Consider the following 15,864-nt stretch of genomic DNA (forward strand, 5'->3'; position numbering starts at 1 on the left):
CAAGCTGCTGGCAGGAGTATAAAGAAGTCCTTAGGTGGGAACTCATTGCCTCCACTTCTCACGTTTCCATTGGTGACTGTTCCACAGAACGACTCTCTGTGGCCCTTGCTCACCTTTCCTTGTGCAGAATGTGTGCACTACTAGATTGTTGGACCACCGCCTTAGTCCATGATTCCTGAGTGGATAGAACTAATCAATTAAAAGGCAGTGAGCGGAGATTTGGTTTGTTCCTCCCGTTTGCCCTGGAGCAGTGCAAAACAACCCTGAGTAAGTACATGGGCTTTATAGTTCCAAACCTTCCTCCCCACACCCCATCCAGGCTTGAGCATCACTTGGGACAAAGAGCTTAATTCAAGTGAGTCTCTTAGTCACATCCTCTAATGTAGTCATAGCAGCAGTAAAACCGATGTCTCAATCTTGACCGATTCCTGAATCTGTCCTCTAAACTGGTTCCAAACTTGAGAGCGTAGGAAAGGGGGATTTTATTTATTGAACCTCTAAAACCTCAGTGCTGGGCACTGCTAACCAGAAAAAGTAAGTAGCACTGTGACATATCCAGATCTCTTGCAGATAACATAGAGAGAGCTCAGGCCTTGCTGAGTCCTCATGCACTTCAAGATGGGTGGCATTGGATATCAGTAATGTCTGGGCTGTAAAATGTCAGCCCTTATGGTTTGGAGAAATGTTGAGTACTTGGGCTTATGAATCAGACCAGGGTTTGGGTTTTGGCTCTGACATGTTCTAGGTATGGGTCTTTGGCAAATTATTTAAACTTTTGGGGACATTAATGATCTCACCTATAAAATGGGAATAATATCTGTTTTAGAGGGTTATTGTCATAATTAAATATGACAATGCACCTGAAGTTCCTGGAACATAATTATAGCTCAATAATTTTAGCTCTTAATTTTTATTATTGTCGCAATTTAAGTAATTTTTTTAAGACAGGCATGTGTACCCTTCTAAAAAGCCAAGAGAGCCCGGGTATTCGCTCTAGCTTTGCCTAAAATGCGGCATAAGAGGAAGTACTCTGCTACACAGAAAGAAATGTTCTGGAATACATTCCTAAGATTTCTAGTACTTTTACCTCTGGCAATGAGATCTCTGAGCACAAAGTCAAATAGTTGAAATATATCTCCTTTGTTAATAGAAGAGTTACTGGAATTGAAATACTCTCTATTGTGCTATTCGACTTTAGATATGTTATGCAAATAATAGCTTCTATGATTTCCACTTATATGTATCACAAAAGGGACTTTAGACAAATCTTTTACGCACTGCCTAATTTAGCTGCTCTCTCAATTATGTGTCTTGGTGTGCTTAGATATAAATAATTGGGAGTTAACTGTACTGTAGAATTTGATCTACATATTTGGAGACCTAACTTTTTTGAAAAGTTTTACTTTTACAGAAGTTACTTTTATAACCTTTAGTAAAAAGTTACTAACCTGTTTGTGAAATGATTAGAAAGTAGCTCTTAAGAACCAACAGGATGAACAGTGAGGGCAAAATCATTTATTTAGTTGTTTAATCAGTTACAAGCAAGATTTCCTTCTGTTCAATAGACAGTTGATTGCAATTTATAATCTATACTCTGATGGAGAAAAGGTTAATGGAAATTTTAATGAAAACAAAATGATAAATAACAGTAATGGATTCCTGAGGTGCTAATGCTCCCTAGATTATACTTACTGAGCTTCTGAGATTTTAAAACCAGAGGATGGTGAGAAAAAAATCATAAAACATAATTAAGCCAAATGAAGGCCTTTCACTATATGATTCAAGTCCAATGAATTTTTCTAAAACAACAGGAAAGCCTTATAGAGCACAAAGTCAGGAACAAGATATATAAGAGAATATGCGAATGAGTTGCGTTAGATGGAAAACAATTGGGAATCGAACCATCCTTTTTATTGGTCTTATAAAGACCAAATGGAAGGCCTGGCCCTGTCCTCTAGAAGTATAGATACTTTTGTCATTTGAAAACTTTTTTAACCAAACTCCATGCTCATTGAGCCTAGCAAAGTGATTAGCACAGAGTAGCCATCAAGTAAGTAAGTGTTGATTTGATGGATCCGAACGCTTTCTTGAGGATGCTCATCTTTTGCTACTGAAATACAAATGGCGTTTGAAGGTAGGTCAGACTTGACCTGCTCATGCTCTCTTAGCTGTAGTTTCACTTTTTATATATTTAGTCAGTTAACAAAGCGATTTAATACGTGCATTTGGATGTCTCACTTTCCCCCAGTTCTTTTGGAGCCATACAACATTCCAAAGAAGCTTCAGAGCAATGCTGGATAATTTGCTTCAGTGCTACCTTTAGAGATAGTCGGTACCTAAAGATGATTAGGAAGTCATTAAAAGTGTTGCCTAAAATATGCTCGATTAAATTTTACTAAGTATTTATGGAAGCCTTTGCTTTTCTGTATTTGGTAGACCCCCAGTCATTCTTCAAGATTCAGTAGAAATATCTGCTTTCCGAAGTTCTCCCAAATTCCTGTCTAAACCAAGTAAATGGCTCCTACACAGTGTCCAAATAATACTCTGTGGCTCCTGATATGTATGGTGCCATAATTATCTGCTTAGATGTTATCATATTGTTTTGAAATTATTTTGTCATCTGACTCAAGCTCTTTGATGTTCAACTTGATATTAGCAATTACTGGTCCTTGGTTTCATGCTTGGCAACCAATATGGAATCAGTAAGGCCTTATCAGATACTCTGTAAGGATTAGTTAAATAACTGAATAATAATATAACTTAAACTCACTTCTCGAAGATATAGTATACTTGTGCAATACTCTGTGCACCTGAGAACTATGTTACTGGAGTGAATGGATGCCTTCTGATTTCAGTTTGGAAAACCATATCTAAGTGACTTTTCTGGTTCTACAAGCTCAGGTATGTTAATAAACAGTAATTTCCTTAAGCTGTGGGTGGCCCTGAACTACCAGTGAAGTGGAGCCTTGTACACTCCCCTCTCCTACCCCTAAATGAGCATTTTAATTTAAGTAGTAAAAAATTGGAACCATACCGTTTATGCACCTTTCAGACCTAGAACTCCAGCCATCTCTTTTGGTTAGTTTGAGTTTCTCATTAGAGAATATATTTGCTCACTTCTTGCTCTATATACACATCTCTATTAAAAGAACTTACCCTGCAGTTATTTGCCTCTGTGCCTGAGGCCAGACAAGACTGAAATACTTGAGGGTGAGGCCTCTGTCATTTATTTTTATATTTCTATTGCCTGATGGAATGCTTGCTATATAGTGTATAATTAATAAGCAGTTTTTGATGGAAACGAATAAGGGCAAATAGATTGAAAATAACTCCCTTTCTTTGTCCACTAACCTGATTTGTGTTTTCTATGCTCACCCAGTTCTGGATCTGAGTCTCTCATCTAAAGTCAGGCTTTTAAACCCAAACATTTCAAGTCACACAAAAAACATTCAATCTTTTGATAAATATTTATTGAGTGCTTAGTATGTGCCAGGTGCTTTGAGTACAGATATGAATGAGACACGGCTCTGACCTCAATGAGCTCACCGTATCATTAAATAGCATATAGCAGCAGTTATTAGTTAATGGTCACCTAAGCTAATAGTTTTACTAAGAATTCAGCTATCACTAAGCTCTTGGGCACTCTGAGAAATTACTGGGATGGAACACATATTTGTGTAAACCATTCCTTAAAGGGAATAAAGCACCATAACCTTTTCCCGTAATGGAATTGTTTTTCAGAAGAAATGTCAAATATCAGAGTTATGAATATTGAAATTTTTACCAATATAAACACTTTATATTTGCTTTTAGTAAACAGAAAGAAATAAGAAATATATAGTTTTGGGCTACCTACACTTAAAAAGAAATGTTTTCTTTTTTTTTTGAAGATCCAATGCCAGGTTGGCAGGTTCGTGGCAGCAAATAAAGGCTTTTCGAGTATTTTTTTAAAAAAATCACAACACGTATGTAGGAATGTTTGTATTTAATAATAACTTTTACAAACAGGATTTCTGAGAAGAATGCTGTTAACATGATATTGTAGACTCAATTGTATTCTTCTCAGCAGGCAGACCGTAACTGCCCTAACAATGGAAGAGAAGAATATACCAGCCAGAATGTTGGCACTAGAAGTTGGAAGCAATTTTCCCTCCTAGAATGTTAGTATATGTCAATCTGAATGGTGGAGTTACATCTTACACAAGGGTTGAGTTCTAAGTACAGCACATAGGTAAACATTTCATCAGCATTATCCCTGGAAATCCCTTGGAAGCCTAATGTCGGAGGCTACAGTGGCTTTGTAGTGTGTCAGTTTAGCAAAATTGGAACTACTTTGCCTAGTATTCCCTTCCATGTCTGGTTCTGGATTAGGGCTGGCCACGAGAAAAGCTTGCATGTGATTTGGAAGGCACAGGGGAAGTGGCAGCCATTATGCTTGTAAGTTTGGTCTAAGGCACTAGTTGCTGTAGCAGCTTGTGCATATTGTTGCTTATCTACTACTTTACCTTGATGGCTGTGGAGCTACAGGTGGGCCTGTGGCTCCTTCAGCTCCTGCCAGATCTCCTTTAGCTTCTCTAAGTCCTGGACCAAGTGTGTGTGTAGCTCTGTGGTAAAAGGCACTGTTTACTTCTATATGTCACAAGCCTCATCAGGTCTGGAGATAGTAAGAGAAAGATGCAAGTTTCACTTTGCTTTCCGGGTTTCAGTTTGTTCTTGTGGGTTCCAGTATATCTTTGCCCTTCCTCATGTCACATCCAGCTTTTTTTCTCAATACCAGTCATGCTGACCTACAGAAACTTCAGACCCACTTACAGATGCCTAGGCAATAGCTTTCCACACACTTTTCACCAACTTACATAATTGTGTAAGGTTTTTGTATTCCTTATCCCATATCTCTCCTAGTGCTTCTGCTTATCTGCCTGAACTCCCACCAATACAGAGACTAACATACATCTTTTAATTAATCCAATGACAGGATTCCCCTGTGTCTTGCCACTCCATCCTTGACCCCCATCCCATAGGGCACCTGATAAAGTAGTTGGCTTGAGTTTAAGAACCATGTTGGTGGAAAAATATGCGTCTTAAAACCCTAGATTCATATTCAGTGCAGTAATGTGCCCACATAGTACAAGCTGAGAGAAAAACAAATTCACGTTGCCCTCTGAATTTCACTACAGAGCATGTTTCATTGAGTGGGAATAGCATGTGAAATCAACCATACCTATTTAGGTTATTTCTCTCTCTTTTCCTTGTTGTGGTTTCCTTTATCGCATGGGTTGCATTTAAGTAAATTAAATCCACATTTAATACAACTCCACTGTAAGCACATTGGCTTCTTCATCAGACATTTTCTTCATTTCATTTCCTGTTTTAGTACTGATGACTCTCTGCCCTCAGTTATTTCACTCCTGGGTGTCCTTGTTCTGTAGAAAACGCCATTCTACTCTTTTCCTCTCCTTCCCCTGAATTTTCTCAGGCCTCCTCCCTACAGTTTTCACCTTGTGTCCCCAACATCTACGATTGAGCTTTGCGTGATTGCTACTTCAGAGTCGTAAACTGAGCAAATTATAGCCACAGATTTTGTTACTGAAGAAACATGAGCGTGCCCAGGCCATCTGAAAACTTCACGGGAAACACCCCCAATCCTAAAAGGATTATAGGAGGATCACGATTTATCCCATTGTTCAATAAGAAGAACAGTTTCTTGGAAGCAGATGCTTGAAAACAGATGCTATTTCAGTATTGTCACTTCAGATTTGTGTAAACTTATACTTGGCTGTGAGTTTTAACTAATGAACTGCTTACATTAAGGTTAGATTCTTGATTTATTGAGATTTTTTTTTCACCTACATTTCACTTAACTAAATACACAAGCTTCAAGCTTGATTTACTGTCTTGTTTCAACAGAAAACACATTTCCCTTACAATATTTATAACTTTCTTAATAGGATAGTTATGGGAAAACAAGTTCGTATTTACTATAATGGTATTAGAAAGTAGTAAAAATTCAAAATCTTTTTGTTTTCATTCTCACTTCCCTAACCAAAGGCCTACAGAGGCTCCCCATTGTCTAGAAGAGAATGTTTCAAGCTTTTATCACCAAACATGTCCTAATGATTTCCACTTGGCAGACAAACTCCCACGAGCATCATACTCCCCAAGAGGCGTACACTTTGGATTATATTTGTAACCCGTATCCCTCTGGCTTCACCAGTGCAAATGAGGTCACACTTTAACCTGTGCTGATTGATAGTCTCCACTTGCATAAGAGCAGGATGACCTTCTCAGGTTCCTTCTAATTTCTTTTAGGGAATCTCTGGCGGGTGTTTCACACAGGCTTCCAGCCCTCTGCATGTGCCTATGCTGTTCCTCAGTTCCAGCCTGTTGATACCTGTGCTGGCCAAGATTCGATGCTGCCTCTGCCATGCTGACTTCAAAGTGAGTTACTCCTTTATTCCAGGACTGAGCACAGACAAAGACCCTTTCCAGAAATCTACCCAGCCCTACTGAGACCAGGCTTTGATGTTACCCAAAACTTTACTGAAGGCTCAGGGAAACAGAAGAAATCAGAGCAAAGAAACTTACAACTGTTTTTTAAATATGGAGACTTTTGGAGCTGTCCATTGCAGCCCACCATTTTGGGGTGTCTTGCTGAGTGATTTCTTGGCCGTAGGATTCCCTATCCAACAAGCCACCAACCTGCTGCCCTGCCGAGGATGGCAGCTACTCTTATCACCACTCAGGCAGCCTGGATATTTTGGGTTCCAAGCTTCAGAGAGTAATGCCCCAAGATAAAAGGAATTCCCTCCTCATCTCCAGTTTAAACTCTGCCTTCCCAGTTGTTACTCCCAGTCCCCAAGTCTGCCTCTTCCCAGGGTGACTGTGAGTAGAAAGGTCCACTGCTATTAGACCTCATTTCCTTTCCATAGCTGAGGCCTTGCCTTCCAAGAAACCATAATAGAACTCAACCACCAGCTTCATACAATGGTCAGGCAGATGAAGGAGGGTCACTTTTTTACGTTTCCCTCTTCCAAATTACAAAAGAACTACAGTTCCTTATTTTCGAATTTCTTAAAGTTTGGGTTTAGTAGTTTTAAATAACATCAGTAATGTTGAATTTTGCCAAATCTAGTCAAGCTTTTTTTTATGCATTTTCCCAGTATGAAGTGAAAATTGTGCCTGCACATTCTTCCTGTGGTCTCAATTTCTAATGTCCCAGTAGCAGCTACTCAGTCAGAAGCCCACATATCTCTATAAGACAAGCAGTTTCTTCTTTGGATTGCAAGGTACAATCTAGACCCATACCTAGAAGAAAATAATTTGCAGATTATAAATCTGCTTTAAACATATAAAGTCTTTTACTTTACATCCACAGTTTTTCAAACTTTCCATGTCATTTGCATAATTAAATAGCTCATCGATGCATCAGTCAGTACAGACTAGGTTATGCCACAATAATAAACAATCCTCAAATTTCAAGTGGCTTAAAATAACAAAAATTTCTTTCCCACTTATGCTGTATTTCTGCCTAAGGTTGCCGTGAGGCTTGCTTGTTGTAATTACTTAGAGACCCAGGCTGGAGTTGTTAAATTCTCAAAGGTTGTCAGCCTGTATGTCAGAGGACAAGAGAGTGCCAGAAGTTCTTGCATTGCCCATCAAGTGCTTTCAACTAAGTTACGTGTCCCCCGCACACACACAAAGGAGTTTAGGAATTTCAATCTTTCAATGATCCTCTCCTTTTCTTGAGATTTGAAACAATACATTCAGCTGTATATTGAACATCTCAGTCACATAATAGTTGTAGTTCAAGTATATAGATGCTTACCAAGCCTACATACTGTATTAAGACAGAGCTTTATGTGTATAACTAATTTTAATCTTAACAATAATTTTATGAGGGAGATACTAATATCCCCATTTTAAAGGTATAGAAACTGAAATAAATACAGAGAGGGTGAAAATCTTGTTGTGGTTATATAGCTGTGAAAAGGCAGAGCTGGGATTTGCAGCTAGGCAGTCTGACTTCATTGGCCACACAGTTAACTACTGCATTGTGTACATCGTATTCGACTTCCCAAAACTGAGCTCTTCCTCTGCCTACCACGGTCCCCTAACACTACATTGGCTCTGTCTGTTATTTCAAATTTGGGTAAATGGCATATTACCAGATACCTGGTTACAAATGTTGGAAATTTTCCTCAACTTCCGCATGCAATCCAAGCTCACTCTCAAGGCTGACCTCACCACCCTCATTTCTCCCGTTGGCACAGCAATGTCCCCTTCAATGATCTCTGTAGACATTTTCCAAAATGCAGTCAGAATAAATTCTAAGAATATATATCTGAAGAATAGGATGTTACTCCCTTAGTAAAAACCCTGTAATCATTTTTCATTTTCCATGAAATAAGGTCTTTTTATCACACACACATTCTAACTTAGCTGACTACTGCAAATTTCAGCTTAACTGTTATTTCTTTGCAGAGACCTCCAAACTGAGTTAGGTGCCCCATTTTAATGCTTCTGCCAGGTGATGTACATCTTTTTATTTTTAAACACCTATCAATCATACTTATATTGACTTGTTCAATATCTGTTTTCATCATTAGAAAATAAGCTTCATGGTGGCAGTAAGAATGTTTATTTTGTTCACTGTTGTATCTGTGGCACCTTAACCCAGTGCCTGACACGGAGCAAGACAGTCAATACACATTTATTGACTGAGTGGATGAATGCATATTACTAGCAACAAATCATTTAGACTTCACTGCTGATTAAAATGCTGCAGTGGAGACTCTCTTATTGGACATCGCTGAACTCCTTTAGCTGGCAAAGTATGTACGGCAGTGAGAGAAGCCTGGGCTTTAATCTTGCACCTGAGTTCAGATGCCAGATTGTCATTGATATGGGTGACTGTGGGCAAGTTATCTAAATGCTCGAACATTAATCTTCCCATCAGTAAACCGGGAAGAAAAATGACCTCCAAGAATTGGCCTGGAGATTGTCGTGTAATGTTAGTTCTCTTCCTTGGGCTACTGCCCAGGAATCTCTCTGCAGCAATCTTACTTTCTGCACTTTTCCCACTTTATCTTTCCCAGACCTTAAAAATAATAGTTCTACCTGTGCCTCTCTCTTAACCACAGATATTATCCCTATGTTTTCTTGCAACATACGTCCATTTTCTGAATATTCGATTAAAAACTCACTTTTTAAAATAAACCTTCCAATATGCTTGTTTCTGTTTCTTCAGCATTTCAATAGAAAATTCACTCTCTATGGATTTGTGTTTGATTATACCTGGCTTTATGTATGTTATTCAGTTGATAGATTACAATTTCCTGGAGGTGATTCCTTTGTTTTGTATGCTGCAAAGTGTCTAGTACAAAGTGGACAAGCGGAGTCTTAATCAATTGTTGAGTTAATTAATTTGCTCAGCCTGTCTAGGAAGTAAAAGTTGTTCTAATCATATTTGTTTCAGGCCACAGTTGTAAGTTTCAGCCATGGCCATTTTAAACAGAAAGAAGGAGCTCATATTGAGGTTATGATACAGCTACTTTTAGTCTTTACTTTGTCTTATTTGACACACAGACTAATGATGGAGTGGTTTTTTTAAAAGCTCAGATTTCGTAAAGAAAGTATCCAGTGAGAGAGAAGAATCAAATTTCCTTAGTCCATCTGTTAAAGCTAAACATGCCAAAAAAAAACCCCACAAAAAACCCCCCAAAAAAACCCTTCGAAAAATACAAACTAATAGGTGAAAAAAGCAAGAACACTACAAACTAAAAAACCTCAAAAGAAAACAAAATAAATGGAATAGTGCTATATCTATTAAATAAATTTAATCCATAATTAATCCTCCACTCACCTCCAAAAAATAAAAAAATGAAAAAATCCCCTACGTCTAGGTGGCTTCATTGGTGCATTCTACCAAACATTACATTAAAAAAAAAAAAATTAATTCTCAAAAGTCTTCCAGGAAATTGAAGAGAAAGGAATACTTCCCAACTCATTTGTGAGATCAGCATTATCTCGAGAGCTATTCAATATTCTTCATTAACACAAATGCAAAAGACCTTAACAACGTATTTGCAAATTGAATCCAGCAATATATAAAGTGAATAATAAAACATGACCAAGTGAGATTTATTCCAGGAATGTAAGGTTGGTTCAACATTCAAAAATCAGTGTAATTCAGTATATAGATAGCTTGAAAAAGAAAAGCCATATGATTATTTCAAGGAGTGCAAAAAAGACTTTGACAACATTCAAGATTCATGCATCAAAATACTCTTAGCAAACTAGGAATAGAAAGGAATGCCTTCTATCAAAAAAATCTACATGAAAACTTAATGGTGATTGATTGAGTCTTAGATCTTCACATTGAGCAACAAGAAGAGATTTTCATTGCATTGGTGGTACTAGCAAGTATAATAAGGCAACAAAAAAATAAAAGCCATACATTTTGGAAAGGAAAATTTTAAGCTGTATTATCTACATAGACGATCCCAAGTTTCAGGATACAAGAGCAATATACAAAAAAATCAATTGTATCTTTAGATACTAGTAAGGGACAATTGGAAACAGAAATTTTTTGAAAGTACCATTTAAAAAAGCATCCAAAACATGGAATACTTAAAGTTAAACCTAATAGAATATCTCATTACTCTTAAGATGTCAATTTCCCTCAAATTGAGATGTAAATTAAGTGTAAGTTCAATGAAAATCCCAGGAGGCTTTTTGTAGAAATTAATAAGCTGATTCTAAAAAGTATAAGGAAGAGCAAAAGATCTAGAATAGCCAAAAATTTTTTTAAAAGAACAAAGTAGAAGGACTAACCCTGATTTCAAGATTCACTAGAAAGCTATAGTATTAAAGACAACATAGAAAATACCAGAATAGACCTCACAGATATTAATTGGTTTTTGGCAAAGGTTCCAAGGCAATGACTTACAGAAAGGATAGCCTTTTCAATAAATGGTGCTAGAGTATTTGGACATCCATTTGTAAAAAGTGACACTCATATGTAAAAATCAATGTTTGCCTCATACTGCATTCAAAAGTTAACTACAAATGGATAAAAGACCTAATTTTAAACTTAAAACTATCAAATATCTGGAAGAAAACAGGAAATTTTTGTGACGTTGGGTTAGGCAAAGATTTTTTACTTAGAAAGGACACAAAAAGCATGATCCATAAAATAAAGTTGACAAAATTGATTTCATTAAAATTTTAAACTTCTACTCTTCAGGTGATATTGTGAAGAGAATGAGAGGACAAGCCACAGGGAGAAATACTTGCAAAACATCCATCTGATAAAGACCTGGTAATCAGAATATATATTCTCAGAACTTTCAAAACTCAATAATGGAAAAAGCAACTGACCATTAAAGTGGGCAAAAGATTGGAACAGATACTTCATTAAAGAAGAACTACGCATAGCAAATAAGCACATGAAAAGATGCTCAGTATCATTAGTCAGTAGAGAAATGTAAATTAAAAGCACAATGGAACACACACCTGTTATAATGTCTCAAAAACAACAACAAACTGACACAAAATGCTGGTAAGAGTGTTGAATAACTGGAACTCTCATACTTTTATTATTGGGAATGAAAAGTGGTATAGCCACTTAGGGAAAGAGTTTGACAGTTTCTTAGAGGTCCAGAAACTTGTGCATGAGTGTATTTATAGCAGTTTTATTCATCATTATTCCAAACTAGAAACAACCAAATACTGAATGAATAAATAAGTTGTGGTACATCCACATAATCATCATGGAATACTATTCAGCAATAAAAAAGGAGTGAACTACTAATACATGCACAACATTGCTGAATTTACAGGGATTTTGCTAAGTGAAATAAGTCTGATTCAAAAGGCTACATACTGTATGCTTCTATTTACATGATATTTCTGGAAAAAGCAGAAATAGAAATTAGATCTGTGGTTGCTAGGTACCAGGGGCTGGGGTAGGGGATTGACTACAAAATGGCATGGAGGATTTTTTTAAAGAGATGAAAATATTCTCTGACTTAATTGTGGAAGTGGTTACATGATATACAGGCATACCTCGGAGATATTGTAGTTTCGGTCCCAGACCAACGCAATAAAGTGAGGATCACAATAAAGCAAGTTATAACCTTTTTCAGGTAGAGGGTCTTGCCTGTCATTTGTAAAAAGCACAACATCAGTGAAGCACAATAAAGTGAAGTGCAATAAAATGAGGTATGCCTGTATAAACTTTTCAAAATACATAGAACTGTACATTTTAGAAGATGAATTTTACTATTTGTCAATTATACTTCGATTAAAAAGCACCACTTTACAGGCCTCCTGAAGAAAGCGGGTGTGAATGAAATTATGAGGATCAAAATCCATGCTGTGGCTGTTCCAAAGTCTCTTCTGCTCCAGCTGCTGCTCCAAACACTTTCCCACCTGGAGCTGGGCTTATGGTCACGAGCAGGTGGATTCAGGAGGGAGGAGGAAACCTTGCTTTCTGAGCATTAGCTCAACACCGTTTGGCTGGGAATGCCTTGCTTCATCCAGGGAAGACAGCACCAAAAAAAGAGTGAAAACAAAACCTCCCCTGTTTGAACATAGTAATTAAAAAAAGAAATTATCAAATTTAAAGGCAACTGTCTGACTTGAATACTTTTTAATTAACTCAGTTTGCTAATGAGTTAAGGCCATCTTCTGAAGAGATGTCTTTTCCAATTTTCCCGTTTCATTAAACCCATAAATTCTACATTCTCTGCCTCGGATATTTTCTTCCCCACATCTCAATGTGTGCGTTACAAAAGAAATAGTCTTATCCTTAAGGTACAAGGAACACATTCTAGCATGTTTTGCCAAAAAAAAAAATATATAATATATATATATATATGTATATATATACTATATCTATATATATAACAATATATATATGGAGCAATTTACAACAATGAAAATTTGTGAGGTAGCTCTCAAGAGATTCCTACAGCTCTCCAAACTAGTGTAACAGCTGCAAAGAAGTTCTAAGCAAAAGAGTATGGGTCAAGTATTATCCTGATTATTACATTTTGGAAGACTTGCTTTTTTTCCCCCTCAATAGGAGGTCTCACCAAGCATATCGTTTATTCATATTGCCAAACACTTCTAAAAATTCAAAGAACAGCACCAAAGTGTCTTATTTCAAAAGTTGGACCACACCGTTTCCCATGACAGTTGATTATTTTCCCTTCTGTGCTTGAGGCCTGACCTTTCACAGGGGACAAGTAGAAATTTGGGCATTTCCTATGCTTTAGGATCTGGCATAAAAATACATGACTACCATACTTCTGATATTTTCTTGGACTTCCACAATTACAAACTTTTTTGTCAAACCTTGTGTCCTAGATTTTGACAGATAAATATGGTCATTTAAAAGAATACAGAGGATGGGCTAATCCCAAAAGCTCTGCATAAGTTCTCAACAAATTATATCTTACCCACACAGACCCATTACTTACCCTTCATAACAGTTGTAATTAAATACTTAATTCTGTAATTACTATTTAATGTTTCTCTCATTAAATGTGTCAGTAAATTTTCTGAGATGAAGGACCACATTTTGTTCACTGGTATATCTCCTAGGTCCAACACAGAGCCTGATGCATAGTACATATAACATTTAGTAGTATGTCTGGCTGCAAATAACAGAACCCGATTGCAATAGCTGAATCAAATAGAGGTTTATTTTTATCACACGAGAAAGGCTGAAGATAGACAATCCAGAGCTGGTACAGTATCTTCACAATGTCATCAGATCTCTATGATCCATCTTTGTTTTTTTGCTCAGTATCCTCATGGTTGCAAAATGGCTGCCACAGTACCAGGAATTGCACCTGCATTCCAGACAGAAAAGTCAAAGATACCACTAAATGAGTCTCTCTCCTTTAAAAAAAAAACAAAAAACACCTCTTTCCTTTACATCACTTCATCTACACCAGGTCACATAGCAACCCCTAGCTGTAAGAATATCTGGGAAGTTACTATTTTAGCAGAATATACTGACATCTTGAAAAAAATGGGATTATATTAATAACGAGTATTAGGAGAATGGCTATTGAATAGACGAGTAGTAGTATCTGCCCTGCTAGGCAGGTTCAATATTTTTTGAATAATCAAATTACCTCAAAACTAATTGGAAGTTGAAATAATTCTACTATATAAAAAGAATGTGAATAACAATGGTACCTGAACCTATATCATTTTTTTAAATTTTAAATAAATTTTACTCTTGTGCTTAATTTTATTGGTCTTCATTTGCTATAACTGTTTTTGAGGGTCAGGAAAAAGGCGTTTAGGGGGTAAAAATTCAAACAATAACTGATGTTTTTGGCTTTTGCTCCAGCAGAGATTTTCAAACAGTGCTATCTTGGAATGGATTTACTAATATGAGCATTTTAAGCCAACATTATTTTCTTTGAAAATTCCTTATTGCAAAATTATAATACATAAATATTTTAACAGTAATAACATGGGTAATAGTCTTTAACAGCCTGATTTGCCTATGGGCTTCTAGTTCAGTATATGGTATTATTTTCAGGCAATACTATAAAAATCTGATTTTACATTGCCCCGCTGTGAACATCTTCAAGTCAAATAACAAGTGATGCTCTACTCTTCTTTAATTTTTTAATAGCTCCCTAACCTACATTCAGAAGAAGCTCTATATAAAATGTGACCAGAAGATAGTCTTATTAACAAAACCATCTAATCTTCTGCTGTCTATTTTTCTTTTAGTGTAATTTTTTTATTTTTTATTTTTTTTTACAGTTCTGGTTCAGTTTAGCAAAGCGAAAATTGGATTTTTCTGAGGTATTAAAGAGTTGGAGCAAAATGTGTTTTTAAGATTCAGGTACCCTATTAAGAATTTTACAGTGCTTAATATCACTTGAGAACTTGTCATCTGGAAAACTTAAATCGTTCCACAAATATCAGCCCCTTGGTCAATGCCCTGACCCTGGCGGACTGCTCAGTAGCCTGGCCTCTTCTTAAGCGCTACCTGACTTCCTTTTGGGGAGTCATCTCTTGTGTGCAGACTTGATGAGACTGCTAGGACCCAAGCCTGCAGTAGGACTCCTCTCTAAGACTGCACCACCTCTACTGTGATTGGGGTTGATTTATCTAATGAGACCACTCAGAGGCTACCCTGGTTCTCATCCTTCCATAGCCCGACTCTCCAAATTCCCTTTGATTACGTGAACTGGTTTACGTCCTTCCAACAAATTCTTTTTGTGTTGGTTTCAGTTGCTGCAACCATTGAGCCATAGGAATACAACCCACTGGAATAGAATGAGCTCCATGGTGCGGGGGCCATGATAGAGACTGCTAGAGAACCACTCAGTGCCCTTTCTTCTTTACTAACAGACTCTCGGTTTGACTTGGGGTAGAAATATGTCCAGCTAAACATGCTCACCCTCACATTCTGGTTTGTAGCTAGTGGTAGCAATGTGCTATAGCTCTGGTCGGTGACAGGGGCAGAAGTCTGTTGAGGATTTCTGGGAAGTCTTTGCTTTCCCAACACTGGCATTGCCTCTTCTCTTTTTTCTCCTCCTGTTTGTTAGGAATGCAGGTATGCTTCCTGGCAGTGGAATACGTGACTTGTGATCACGAAATGACAAGTAAGAGTATGAAAAGCAGCCCTTGAAGGAGGTTGAGCAGAAAAGTAGAGAGAAACTGGGTCTGTGATGGCATCTTAGCACATCCCTACCCGCCCCCCTCTCCCCAACCATGGCTGCCTCCATCATGATTTCTTATTAATTATCATTACGAGCTGGTCAGTGTCCCCTTCCATGAGGGCTTAATACCAGCTCAGTGTGACATCTCTTCCAACCTCGTAGGTTT

The sequence above is a fragment of the Pteropus medius genome, unplaced genomic scaffold (assembly GCF_902729225.1).
Source record: "Pteropus medius unplaced genomic scaffold, Ma_sr-lr_union100, whole genome shotgun sequence".
Classification (NCBI taxonomy): domain Eukaryota; kingdom Metazoa; phylum Chordata; class Mammalia; order Chiroptera; family Pteropodidae; genus Pteropus; species Pteropus medius.